Here is a 15,261-nt window from a genome sequence, read left to right as displayed (position 1 = left end):
ATCCCTACGAAAGAATGGCTCTGACTAACATTAAACTATACCTTTCAGAAATCACTTACCTCACAAAAATCTTCATTACTCGAACTACTGCAATACAGCGAGCGCCACTACTGCCAGCTAAATAAAAGATTCAAACTACTGAAGGCACTAACTACTAATAGGCATAGTTAGCAAATGAAAGATTTTAATAGGGAACAAACAATGTATTTACCTTAATAGTCATAATATATATAGCAGTTCATGACAAATTACAAAACTCCGCCATCTCTCTCCCCACATCCACCACTGCTGGCGGCTCACCTCCAACTGCGCAACGCTACACGCTGTTAACAGCCCAGCTGCCCAACACTACAATGGCGAGTATTACAACAATGCAAAGCAGCCACAGACTGCACACAGCACAGCCAGTGATTTTCATACAGAGGTGGCGTTACCAATAAAAAACCTAAACAGCCTACTTACATAGCCCCCATGCTCCCCACAAAAAATTTCACAAATTGGTTTGGGCAGTGGCCAATACAGATTTGAAAAAATTTTTCATAATTACAATAACAAAGAAATCAAATGCACACACTTATTGATACAATGTTGGTCAAAAGCTAAAATTTTGTCACAGTCCATAAAGACATTCCTGATCATTCATCATAATAGTAATTACAGTTTTTTTTCGCAAAGTCTCATTAGTAAAAGAAATTGCACACAGAAGTAGTGGATTTCCATGCAGTCTTGAAGAAGTAGTGTTGTCCTTCCAACGGAAAGACAGTGCTGACTCTCGACATGCAGACAGGTAATGGGTCACAACAGAGCAAACCCACAACAGAGTCAGTCGAAGTTTTGAAGAATAATGGTAGGTAGGTCATCAGAGAGTAGACCCACTGTAGTCCTGGTAGAGATTACGGTATTAGTGGGCCACCAGAGGTGCAGACCCACTGCAGTCCTTGTAGAAATAATGGTACTGGTGAGTCAGCAAAGGTGTAGACCAACTGTAGTCCTTGTAGAGATGGCCAGCAGCCATCTGTTGCGACTGTGCAGGTGCACAATCACCATCAAAGATTCTTGCGGAGAATATAGCAAGTCCATAAACCACCACTTGTGCACGTGCAGAAAATTTTTTTTTGAAATGTTCTTAGAACCAGCAATGCTGTTATCCATTCCCTTGCTGAATTATTAACACACGTGCAAACACTATCAGTCCCTACTTCTCACATATTGTCCATATATTATGACCAACAGAAATGTGTGCAGTGAAATGTAACTTACGAGTTAATAATATGATGAACTGGTGTCAATTACAATTTTATAACATGAGAATACAATTACAAAGGTACAAAATACATAATTAAAAACATAATAATACAGATAACATTTGTTGTAATAGGGGCTTTACAAAAGAATAGAAATAAACATATACATCAGTGTCACAGGAATTATGACATGAGTACATAGATAAAAGATCAGAATAACTTTTGGAATATCAACTTCACACATGAGAATAGAACAGAATAAATAATGTCTCAACATCTTTACAAAGTAAATAACATAGTATTAGAAAAATTCTACAACATAGCTCTCATCAGCTAAACACATAAATACAGGAAAAACATAAATACACAAGGGTACACAAATATATAGCGGAATAATACAAGGGAAGGACAGGGTTTGCTTTACTGCAGTATTTTGCAAACAAAACTTTCTTTACTTCTCGGAGATCGTTCTTCATTATTTCCAAAAGTCCTATCTATACCTGCTTTCTGTACTTTTCTCGTATAGCCTCTCAGTGCATTTCTTCAAATTCATCGCAACTCATTCTCTTATAGGCTACCCCCTCTTAAGCTAACTTAAATCTACTGAGCTCAGATGCTAAAATAAGGGACAAGGCAATGCAGCAGCATAAAACAATTAACACAAACATCAAGGACAAAAAAATTCAAATTTGCAAAAGCAAGCTACAGTAAATCTAAATTACCAAGCAATTCAACATTACAACTAATATGAGGCAATGCACAGCAAACAAGAAAAATAAATCAGTAGTAAACTGGCTTAGCAGAGTAACACAAATTCAAATTCAGTAACACTATGCCTGGCAAACAGCAGCAGAAAATGAAATACCTAAACATGACATAGCTCAAGCAGAAAAAATAGTACACTAAAGAGAACAACGCAGATAAGGGAAATGTCTATTCACATCTTAATATCTATGTCATTAAAGTGGTGCACCACAAAAACTAATTCTACAAAAAATTACCAAGTACTTGAAAAGAAAATTATGAATGCAGGTCCTGTGAAGGTAAATGTCTTTTTGTGCTCCCTCATTTTTTTGAAAAAATTATTATTTACTCGATCTGTAGACAGAAAATATTTATATTAGTACATCTATAAAATTTTATTTTAACCAATGCTGCAGTGCAGCTAGAAACTAGATATTAAACAAAATGAGTAAATAAATACATAAAGGCAAACCATATGGCATTTCTCTCAATTAGCAAGACAATAGCCGTGAAATGTTTCTCATCATTTCATTAGGCATTTTAGTAAATATCATAAATTAAGAGCTCCACAGTGTAATCATGTTTTCAAGTTTGAGGGTGTCAGATTTACGATGCTTTCTACAAAGGAAAATGTCGATAGCGAGGATAATGGCCTCCCCTTTTTTTTCCTACCATCTAATGGCTTTTTCTCAAGGCGGCTGGCACACCTGGCCGCTCACAAAGAATTACGTCACGGTCACTTACCTTTCTTACCGAAATATTTACGACAGCAGTTTTCGCTACAGTGACAGTCTCATATAAAAATTTCACAGGTCGAAAATTTGCGTTACAAATGTGTAGAAACAAAATCCTGTAAATATAACAGCATCCAAAAATTTTTCGCCAGCATTGTGATACATTCACGCATATACACACACATTTCATAACTCTTAAAGTACGATTCTTGGTTTCCAACAACCTTTTTCACAAACCAGAGTCCCTAACCACTACTCATTATTCCTTACCTTATTCGTCGACACTTCTTCAATATTTCATCATAACAGATATGTAGCATAATGAAATGACTCATATAGCATCAGCTTACTGATCGTAAACATACCGCAACAGCATAATACACATAGTCATCGTAATAATAACATCATAACACCTCAGTCAACTCTCAAAATCGTTGTAGCTCCCTCCAATGATTTAAAAACCTAAAAAAAATTCTCTGCTCATTTCAATAGTGTCATCTACCTCAAACGTACTTTAAAAATCATGCTCCCTTACCAAATATATCATTCAAAGCTCTAATAGTATCACAATGGTTCCGTAAAATATGAACAGTTCACAAAGTACAGACAAAATACAATTTCATAAGTGTGAAGTTACCCAACTGTGTAATTCCGTAAACATGTGTCACTGATGTAGTAAAAAAATGTTTGTTTCTCTGTTAAATAATCAGGTAGCTGTGTAATTCTGTGTGGGAGAAATATGGTACCGATGTGTGAAGTTGTATAAGCAAATACCATATTAGCTATGGCTCCTTGTGCTTGCCACAAACATGGTACACAAAGTAAGCGTGTACCCCCCAGAGGATCAATGTAATTATACCCTCAGGTGCTACAGATTACAGCAAAGGAATGAAATGTATCACGGAAAAACTTCGTATCATTGTACTTCAAATATCTTTAAAAATAAATGTTTTAAGTACAAAATTAATCACTCAAATGCGTGTCCTGTAGCGCTAAATGTGCGTCTTGCTGTAAGATAATTCTGTGGAAGTGTCGTAATTATCGTCCTCCGAAAGCTAAGTTCTGCAGAAGTCAATGTACTTACCTCATGATACACCAAATTTCAAATAAACCAAAATGTTGCATTAAAATCTCATTAGCAGTACTGGTAAATGTTCTATGTATGTAAGCCTGATAGTCATTACGTAATCGTGCAAATAACAAGCAAGAATGTACAAATAACAACACTGTGTCGTCTGTTCACTATAACAATGCATTCGTAATTTCTGTTTAAATAAGTTCTCTTGGTTCTTGTCTGGATATTTAACTTCAAACACTGTTGCATGTTAACAGATACTAAGTCTGACAAAGCATACTGGTAATGTAAAGTGAAAAGCTATATGGCAAAACCAAAGTTAAAAGCAGATTATCTTTCAATAAACGGTTTTACATGTGAAATGTGGTGTAAACCCTTTACTCTTCCTAGTACGCAGAGTTTCAACTTCAACGCAATTATCATGCGGTATACGTCGTTAAACAATATTGGAATTTTTCTCAAGGTTAGCGTCTATGTCATTTTTCTCTGAGCCAGACGGCGCAAGCGGCTGCCTGCGGTGCGAGTCATTGTCTATCCCTTTGTTGGCGCGCGTCGTTATTGGGATTAGGAGACCTAGCTTCTACAAATTCACGTTGTCGAAAGTGCCCTGCTCTGTTTGAATCCCGCCAGTTCTGATGCAATTCAGGTCTGTCGTTACGAATATATCGTCTGTCGTCATGTCGGTAGATTCCGTAGTTTCTTCCTTGTCCATCACGTGGTGGAGAATTTCTCCCTGAATCGTAACTGTGCGCCGAACTGTTGCATCTGAAGTTATTCTGCCTCCCTAGATAATAATTATTTTGGTTCCCATATTGCCTGTTTCTCTGATTGTCTCTGTGATAGTCATTACCGCGGAGAGGTGATCATTCCCTGTAATTATTACTACTCTGCCAACGGTTGTCATACGGGTGGTGTCTGTTTTGGTCACGATTTGTGTTGTAAGAATAGACTTGTCGTGTCCAGTTATTGTTTCTGTTGTCACGGAATTGTGACGGATGTGACCTGTAGTGATTGTTTTCCTGTTTTCGCATCCCGCGACTGTCTGTGTCAATTTCTAATTCTTGTAACAGTCCCTGAAAAGCTTCAATGTCGTCTTTACAACGTCCTGCTAAAATAATATGTCGCAAATGTTCAGGCAGTTTGATTAAGCAAATGCGGATGAGTTCTGAGGGGCTGTATGGGTTTGACAGGTACTGATTCCTGTGCAACATGTCTTCAAAATATTTCACAAGACTGGAAAATTCAGATTGTTCGAAATGTTTCATCATTATGATGCTATGTTTTACTCGGTCTTGTGTAGCTTGAGACCAATATGCTGAGAGGAAGGCATGATATAAATCTCCTTCACTGTGACAATCGTGAATGACCGATCGCATTCTTTCAGCTTGTTCATTCTCTAAGTAGCCACACATAAATTCTAATCTGTGCTCTAACGACCAGTTGGGAGGAAAACAATGAGAGAATTGGTGGAGCCAAGCTTGTGGATGAATGTCATTGCCAGAATTCTTAAATGTTTTGAATTTAAGTGTAGTAATGAACAGCTTATAGTCAAAATCATTGTGTTGGCGAGTCGCATATTGGTCATTGTTACGTTGTTTCAGTGGTTCCATCTCAAAATTCGGTGTGCCTTGCCAATTTCTTTCATAATTTCCAAAGTGCCCTGAGTTATTATTTTGTGGCTGTTCCATACTTCTATGTCCCTCTTCCCGTGTTGGAGCGTGAGTGTCCTCTGAAATATGAAATTTTTGTATTACTTGTGCCAACTGATCTTGTACTTCCCGGATTTCTCTTTTGTATTGCGTATTAATTTGATTCTGATTTTGTTTGAATTTCTTAATTTGTTCATACTCTTCTGTGACAGTGATGGCTACAGGTCTTGCATCATTCAGATCATCATCTACCTTTGTAGATAAGTTAGTGACCTGATCCGAAAGTTCGGCTACTTTCTCCGATAGTGAACACATTTCCTCAGTGTGTTCTTCTGAACCAAGTTTCAGAGTGTCCATTTGTGTTGAAATCGAATCTACTGTGTCCTTCAAGTTTTCCTGAGTTTTTGCAAGTTGCGTAACCGAATCGGTAGATGCAACTGAGTCAAATTTATCTTGCAAGGTCTCATGATTTTCATGAACAATAGTTTGCAGTTCTTTTATGGCTGCTTCGTGATTCTGTAATGCATTTTCATGCCGCGAAAAAATAGGTTGAAAATGCTCACAAATTTGTGTTTTTACGTCATTACAGACTTTTTGACATTTCGATTCGATTTTATGTAACTCAGTAGTTAAATCTTCACGTGTTTGTTCAAGTGTGGTGTCTAACTTTTGAAGATTTTGTTCCATTGTGTCTAACTTTTGAAGCTTTTGCTGTGTTTGTCTCTGATTTAGTTCCATTGTGTCTAACTTTTGAAGCTTTTGCTGTGTTGGTCTCTGATTTTGTTCCATTGTGTCTAACTTTTCAAGCTTTTGTCTCATTTGTTGCATTAATTGTAATAACAATGCAGTGGTGTCTGAAACATGTTCCTCAGTGCTTTTCGGCAGTGAATTTGCACCGGCAACACTCACATTTTGACAAGCGGAAAATGTGTCTTGACTCATTTGAGAAAACGGTGAGGACGCAAAACCTGAATCTACAGTATTTGCAAAATTGTGTCCTGTCATTTCGGATTCCTGAGGCGAGCTGTTGCCGAGCGATCGATCGATAATGCTTCCTTGTTCACTACCTGTTTCACTGTCTACGCCATTGTTTGTAGCCCGCTCCATTTCCCTATGCACAGTTACCAAATTACTACTTTGAACATTAGTTAATTCATTACTCGGTGGCGCTAACACACTGCTTTCGTCTTCACTGTCATTTCTCAGTTTACTTTGGAGCCTAGTATTACGTTTTTCACACGCCATTATTGTCACAATATTTCACACGATAACACAGAAAAGCACAATTTGAAGAGCAAAAATAAGAGAACACATTAACATATTACTGAAAATAATATCTCGTTAATTGCAAGCGCAGCAGGGAAATACTTGGTGCACATTAACATGCATGCCACAACAACAATGAAAGACTGCAACTACAAAGGAGATCCTCTCTACAATTACGCGCTAGCAATAAACAAAAGGTACACTAATTACGCAAACTACAAGAAAAAAAATCAGAAGATTCCAGTGAGGTATCCTCGGCTAAGGGTCGACATATGAAACGTCCCCTTCGAACAATTGTACAAGACTGTGCTTAAACTGACACACAATATTTTTTTAGCACAACGCAATCTGACTTTCAGTAATCCCTACGAAAGAATGGCTCTGACTAACATTAAACTATACCTTTCAGAAATCACTTACCTCACAAAAATCTTCATTACTCGAACTACTGCAATACAGCGAGCGCCACTACTGCCAGCTAAATAAAAGATTCAAACTACTGAAGGCACTAACTACTAATAGGCATAGTTAGCAAATGAAAGATTTTAATAGAGAACAAACAATGTATTTACCTTAATAGTCATAATATATATAGCAGTTCATGACAAATTACAAAACTCCGCCATCTCTCTCCCCACATCCACCACTGCTGGCGGCTCACCTCCAACTGCGCAACGCTACACGCTGTTAACAGCCCAGCTGCCCAACACTACAATGGCGAGTATTACAACAATGCAAAGCAGCCACAGACTGCACACAGCACAGCCAGTGATTTTCATACAGAGGTGGCGTTACCAATAAAAAACCTAAACAGCCTACTTACAAAATGAACGACTACAAGACGGCCGGACCTGCAGCCCGTCCGTTATCGCGTGAAACACCCGTGTTTACTAGCACGCTGGAAACAGTCTATCTTAGTAAACTCCCTTCTCCAACACACAACTATATATTAACTTTCAATTGGAATGCTGTATGTCGAAAGATTAGGAGTTAAGATTCGCACCTGTATTTAAAGGTTAAACATTAGCAAACAATATGACAACGATAAGGCTTACTTCAAAGCAACCAACCTCTTAATTTCAAACAGCAACCAAGATGCTGCTGGATCCCCAACCCGTCCCTTCTGACAATTGACTAAAGCCCTGGTGACAGTTGGCTTTTAATATTTTCAAGATTAAATTGATTGTCAGTTATTAAGACCGCTCTGAAAGAACGTCTTAAAACATCACTTGTGAACACTTGTTACAGGACAACTCACTCGACGGAACCGCAAGATCCAGCTAAAATACGGCAGTAATGACCTGATTTTTCAAACACGGAAACGAACAGCTTACTACAACAGGTTGTTTAGATTATGACTAATGACTGAGAAATACAATTATAATCAAAGAACTAAACCGGTGAACAGCGAAATCTAACCAGAAGGTCCCTCTTTTGTTTAACGGCAACCTTTCGCTTAGTACAATTGTTCCAGCTGTATTTATGACCAAGAGCAGTTTAATTAGAATATTAATGATCGGACACAAACCAGAAAGAAAAGGCAATATAATAGCGAGAGAAATTTTCAAACGACAACTAGTGTCTTAGTACAATGCTACTGCCTATATTTACGACCAAAGAGCAGACCGAGTAAAACTCTGAGGGACGGGTACAAATCAGAAAATAATGAGGGCAGGTAGACAATGAAACAAATCACCACGAGAATTACAGAATGCTACTCCCCTTTAACAGCAAGCAGTTCCATGGATCCACGGTGCGTCGCAGCTGTTACTGAGTGTAGCCGATGAAAGTCAGGTAGAAGAGGACAGCCAGGCCACCAGCGGTCGTCCGACACGAGTGTTGCCAACCAACCGACAGGACGTCGGCCTGCCGCTTGTAATCGACGCTGACCCCGGTGAAGTACTTCGGTATCTTCGCTCTGCGCAGCGCGTGACTTCGGCCGCTCGGACCTCGTGGCCACCTCTTGTTGCGACGCTACCGCCAATTCCCAAACTTCGTGCCTCCGTCTCGGGCCAGCGAACCCCGCATATGGAGGGTGATTCACGAAGATATGCAAATATTTTAATATGTTATTCTACAAGGAAAACTAAAGAAAAAAGTTCATATAATCTCAGGTCCGCAAATTTTTAGTTACTGAGTTACGGCTAATAAGGCTTTGTCTGAAATTTAGCAACTTCGTTAATATGAAGCCATCGCAAAACTGAATGAGGTTAAAGTAAGGCACGATTTCCGTTTGTTTTGTTGTTATTTGTCTGGTGAATCTAATAAAACATGTCTCAGACGTGCATCTGCAGTAGTTTTCCGGAACACCCAGAGAAGCAAAGATTATTGTACAAGTAAATTTGTTTACATTGTATTAAGAATGTTGAAACGTTTGTCATTGTTAGCAGCCGTTAGTGAGTTGTTTCAGTCGTGTCCTAACCTTGAAACAAGTTAGTTTTCTGTATTGTTCAGTGAAAGAACATAACAGCGTATTTAAGTAAAACCACATAGTGACTGTTGCAGATTATTTATGAAATAGGGATGCCTAGCAAATTTACGACAGAGGAATACACCGATATTTTGTTTATTTATGGTTAATGTGATGGTAATGCTACGGATGCAGTTAACGAATATCGCGTACGTTATCCAACTCCGAGGCTTCCGAATGCACGAACCATTAGCGGAGTACTTCGAATGTAACGGGAAACAGGTTCTCCACCTACCGTTTTTATTAGATTCACCAGATCAATAACAACAAAATAAATGGGAATTGTGCTTTACTTTAACCTCTTACAGTCTTTCGATGGCTTCATATTAGCGAAGTTTCTAAATTTCAACCGAGCGAGGTGGCGCAGTGGCTAGCACACTGGACTCGCATTCGGGAGGACGACGGTTCAATCCCGTCTCCGGCCATCCTGATTTAGGTTTTCCGTGATTTCCCTAAATCGCTTCAGGCAAATGCCGGGATGGTTCCTTGGAAAGGGCACGGCCGATTTCCTTCCCCATCCTTCCCTCACCCGAGCTTGCGCTCCGTCTCTAATGACCTCGTTGTCGACGGGACGTTAAACACTAATCTCCTCCTCTAAATTTCAGGCAAAATATTTTATTGGCCGTAACTCCTTAACTAAACATTTGTGGACTTACGTTTATATGACCTTTTTCCTTTAGTTTTACTTGTAGAATAAAATATTAAAATATTTGCATATCTTTGTGAATCACCATGTATATCGGCAAGCAAAGACCTTCTAAGGACAACATGCACAGATACCATCTCTCCAATTCTTCCTCATAGATATTGGAAGATTGAGCCACAAGAGGGATAGTCTATACTAGACCTGAGCCAGTGGCCCCAGACAGAACAATCTGCTAACTCTATGAAGAATTTTCGGACATTTGAGATTTTGAAGAAACATACACCAATGGTCGTAATTAAATAGAAAATGTATGTATTCCTAAACTCTAATTGACGAAAGTTTTTGGTCGATGGCTTTGAAATTTTGATACAGCATTCCACAGGTACATCCATGTGTTCAATATACCTATTTTTAATATAATACATACTTTTTTATAAATTTAATGATTGGGAAATAATGTTACAACACGTATATCTTGAACAAACGAACATTTGCATTTTTATACGTGAAGATCTGTCCTGGTCTACGCTTATATTTATTAGTGACAGCAATTGCGAGTAATTGTTGCTGCTACAGTTGCGAATCGAAATACGTCAGTGGAGGAAAAGCTCTTTTTCATATTTAATGCAATGTGGCAATTTTCCTTTAAGACTGTCATGCAACATATTTCAGAATGTTTTTATGCTGATTTCCCTTGAACAAATAGTCGATTACAGGTGGTACGTAATAATCGTAGACAAGATTCAGTACCTCTAGCGACTATATTTTAGTGCCTACTTTCCCTTCTCCTTCTAATACGGCGAAGGGCAGCACCCTTAAGAGCCTTGGAGGTTGCTAGAAAAAGGTAAGAGTCCTTTTTAAGAGGAGCTGGCTACCATAAAAAAGTTCAGAATCGGAGGCGAGATTGCAGCCTCAGGCAGCCAGACCAGCATTCACATCCACCCGCCTCACACTCTCAGGGCGGGATACGGGGTGGTCCTCCTCTGTCGGAAAAACACGCCATTGTTGATATGAGCCTATTTGAAATCTCTACCCAGTTGTCATCTCCCAGAGGCTGGCGTATGAATCTTCTTTACATTAGTAGTGACGCTGCAAAGAAAAGTTTGGTATGAATTTGAGAATCCGACGTTCTGTCCATAGGGCACACAGTTTGTCGGCTTTGCCTACATGATGGCCGTCTCATAGATCTGTTTCAACATTGTCATGTAGTGGAAGAGATTCTCTGCATTCCTTCCCACCCCAGAGCACTATTCGTTGGAAAGAGAGAAAATGCGAAAGAGTTGGAGAGTGTTTAACATCTTTACTTATGTTTTACCTTAAAGAGCTCGGAATTTACGCCAGCAATGGCCAGCGAGATCCCTGCTATTGAGTTCCAGAGCATCCAGAAAGAAAGCGCTTCACGCTAGGCGATGTTATGAGTTTGATGAGCAAAGACTTGTTGGGAGACACCTGATGAGTAGAGCCTTGCCGCCACAGTGTACTGTAAACAGAGGTAGGCCTCAAAGAGTCTGCAAACGTCACTGCAGCCACTTCCCACATTTTGCAACGCGTTCGCAAGATGGACAATCGTGGTGATTGGTGATATAATTTCATTCCCTTCAGGAGCCAGTATTCCGTCTGAACACGTCGCAGCCAGCTAGTTTGCTTTCATTTAGCACTTTCGCGATCTCACGTCTCTTCGATCGTACTTTTCCGTGTTCTTCCTCTAATTTAATATCCTTACTTGCAGTCCTGATGAAATTTGTGTATTACCCGAATAATTATGCATTTGTCATTTCTTCCCTCCTGTGCCAAAGTCAGAGTCCATCATTAGAGCGCGGTTAGAGGCGCCATGTCACGGATTTCGCGGCCCCTTCCGCCGTGGGTTCGAGTTTTCCCTTGGGCATGGGTGTGTGTGTGTGTGTGTGTGTTGTTCTTAGCATAAGTTAGTTTAAGCAGTGTGTAAGTCTAGGGACCGATGACATCAGCAGTTTGGTTCCTTAGGAATTCAAACACATTTTAACATTTGAATGTTCCACTGTTCATCTCAGTGGCAACTCATTTTCTTTTCTTTTCAATAGTAAACATGACTTACAGTTATCAGATCCTCTATGATCCCTCCTTTCAGTAATATGCCCATTACGACGGTACTGGGCACTATATATATTGTTACTGTTACACTCAGCTTAATTGAGCGGCCCAGAGATGTGGCTGATGTCAATGTTTGGCTACGTTTTTCGTCATAGGGTGCCAGCTCACACCTGTCGTAAAATCAATATTTAAGATTATATATATATATATATATACACTCCTGGAAATGGAAAAAAGAACACATTGACACCGGTGTGTCAGACCCACCATACTTGCTCCGGACACTGCGAGAGGGCTGTACAAGCAATGATCACACGCACGGCACAGCGGACACACCAGGAACCGCGGTGTTGGCCGTCGAATGGCGCTAGCTGCGCAGCATTTGTGCACCGCCGCCGTCAGTGTCAGCCAGTTTGCCGTGGCATACGGAGCTCCATCGCAGTCTATAACACTGGTAGCATGCCGCGACAGCGTGGACGTGAACCGTATGTGCAGTTGACGGACTTTGAGCGAGGGCGTATAGTGGGCATGCGGGAGGCCGGGTGGACGTACCGCCGAATTGCTCAACACGTGGGGCGTGAGGTCTCCACAGTACATCGATGTTGTCGCCAGTGGTCGGCGGAAGGTGCACGTGCCCGTCGACCTGGGACCGGACCGCAGCGACGCACGGATGCACGCCAAGACCGTAGGATCCTACGCAGTGCCGTAGGGGACCGCACCCCCACTTCCCAGCAAATTAGGGACACTGTTGCTCCTGGGGTATCGGCGAGGACCATTCGCAACCGTCTCCATGAAGCTGGGCTACGGTCCCGCACACCGTTAGGCCGTCTTCCGCTCACGCCCCAACATCGTGCAGCCCGCCTCAAGTGGTGTCGCGACAGGCGTGAATGGAGGGACGAATGGAGACGTGTCGTCTTCAGCGATGAGAGTCGCTTCTGCCTTGGTGCCAATGATGGTCGTATGCGTGTTTGGCGCCGTGCAGGTGAGCGCCACAATCAGGACTGCTTACGACCGAGGCACACAGGGCCAACACCCGGCATCATGGTGTGGGGAGCGATCTCCTACACTGGCCGTACACCACTGGTGATCGTCGAGGGGACACTGAATAGTGCACGGTACATCCAAACCGTCATCGAACCCATCGTTCTACCATTCCTAGACCGGCAAGGGAACTTGCTGTTCCAACAGGACAATGCACGTCCGCATGTATCCCGTGCCACCCAACGTGCTATAGAAGGTGTAAGTCAACTACCCTGGCCAGCAAGATCTCCGGATCTGTCCCCCATTGATCATGTTTGGGACTGGATGAAGCGTCGTCTCACGCGGTCTGCACGTCCAGCACGAACGCTGGTCCAACTGAGGCGCCAGGTGGAAATGGCATGGCAAGCCGTTCCACAGGGCTACATCCAGCATCTCTACGATCGTCTCCATGGGAGAATAGCAGCCTGCATTGCTGCGAAAGGTGGATATACACTGTACTAATGCCGACATTGTGCATGCTCTGTTGCCTGTGTCTATGTGCCTGTGGTTCTGTCAGTGTGATCATGTGATGTATCTGACCCCAGGAATGTGTCAATAAAGTTTCCCCTTCCTGGGACAATGAATTCACGGTGTTCTTATTTCAATTTCCAGGAGTGTATATATATATATATATATATATATATATATATATACATATATATATATATATATATATATATATATATATATAATGGAGGCAGGAATTGCGGTGAAATTTAAAATATTGTCACTCACCCTGATTTGTAAGTTGAACAAGTGATTTATTTTTCTTCAGTGTATTCACTAAACACTTACGTGCAGTCTCAGGGGCTTTTACGTAAGGGCGGCCTTTAACAAGTGATGCTACTGCACCTCACTATAAAATTCACCTGTCGCGATCACGGCACGCGACAGTCTGTTATCAATTCACAAAATACACTCTGATCTGCTGTCCTAAACCACTATATTGCGCACCACAGGATCACTTTCGAACGTGGCTACCAACCCACTAATACCCCAGATACGCGGCACGTCCGGCCCTCAGCGTCGCTCAGAACCAACTGTTCAGTCATCAAAGATGGCCGCCCTTATGCGCCCTCGAAATGACTGCCTAACTCAAAACAATGTTTGACAAAAATTACGAATATTCTAAAACTGAACACAAAAACATATATGATATATTGAAAAATATGGAAATTTTTGGGGCAGTTTTCTGTATCTGCCACCGTTTTCCCACAAATAATGTTCTTGTGGCGTGATATTGCTGTTCCCGGATTTTTGACACTTAACATAAATAAACAAATAATAGTACATGCTTAATTACTCATCTACCTCTTTAAGCTTTAGAATGCTGCCGCTAGTTTTGTCTCTTTAAATATTTATTACCAAAAACACAGTTTCTTTCAGTCGAATCCCATATTCCGACCTCTCTTTCAGAAATGGTACAGATTATGCTAAATCGGCTACGATTGCTCGATGCAGCTCGACTAGCCCCATCCATAGACACTTTGTTCATATTAATCGGCCAAAGCACTGCCGAGATATTAGCTTTTGAACTTTCATAAATTTACAATTTTTAGACCACAATAACTATTAAAATACTACATATTTTTGTGGCGCGTCTAGATAATTTAGCTTAACATGTATTCTGTCCGTGAGTGCCAACTCGCACCTCCGTGTCACTCTTAATCCTGTTTTTGTCATTTTTTCTGTGGCACATAAATTTCTTCAAGAGCGCAAACACGGCCATATGCTGCCCCGACAGGCGTCCACTCTGGTTTGTCCAAAGCCGCGTAAACGCTAGCCGCTCGCCACGGCCCCGTAGCAACCGCCAGCCACGTGCTCTGCGGCGGGAAACTGGCGCTCTAATCTTTGGACACAGTTTGTACGCTCACGCCGTGTGTGTGATGTGGTACCCATATTGTTTCCTTTTTTGGCCACCGCAATTAATTGCCTTTGAATAACATGTTTCAGTTGTACAACAGAAGTGTTTCCTTCAGTTAATTTGCATGATCATAAGGGCTGCTTCCCTCCTCTGAAGGTCACCAGAGACCAGACGACAGCATCAGGGGTATACAAAACAACGTAACCGGCACCAAACAGTATATAGCACTTCCTGTTCTATTCTTTTTCGTCGCCTGCATCCCGCATCTACAAGTGGTCGGCATGTTAATCTGGATTTAGCAATGTTAGTGATAAAGGGCGACTTGATGCCCTTCCTGTTGCCATCTCTTTCCCCATCGTGACGGAACTTGTGCACCCCACGTGTCTACGTATAGTGTTGCACACATAAGAGGGGGCTATCGTTTTCCAAATACTTATGAATCGCATAAATGAGGTGGGGCGTGGGTACCACGGGGAGCC

The sequence above is a fragment of the Schistocerca serialis genome, chromosome 1 (genome assembly GCF_023864345.2).
Source record: "Schistocerca serialis cubense isolate TAMUIC-IGC-003099 chromosome 1, iqSchSeri2.2, whole genome shotgun sequence".
NCBI classification, from domain to species: domain Eukaryota; kingdom Metazoa; phylum Arthropoda; class Insecta; order Orthoptera; family Acrididae; genus Schistocerca; species Schistocerca serialis.
Note: the sequence above shows the minus strand (reverse complement) of the source record.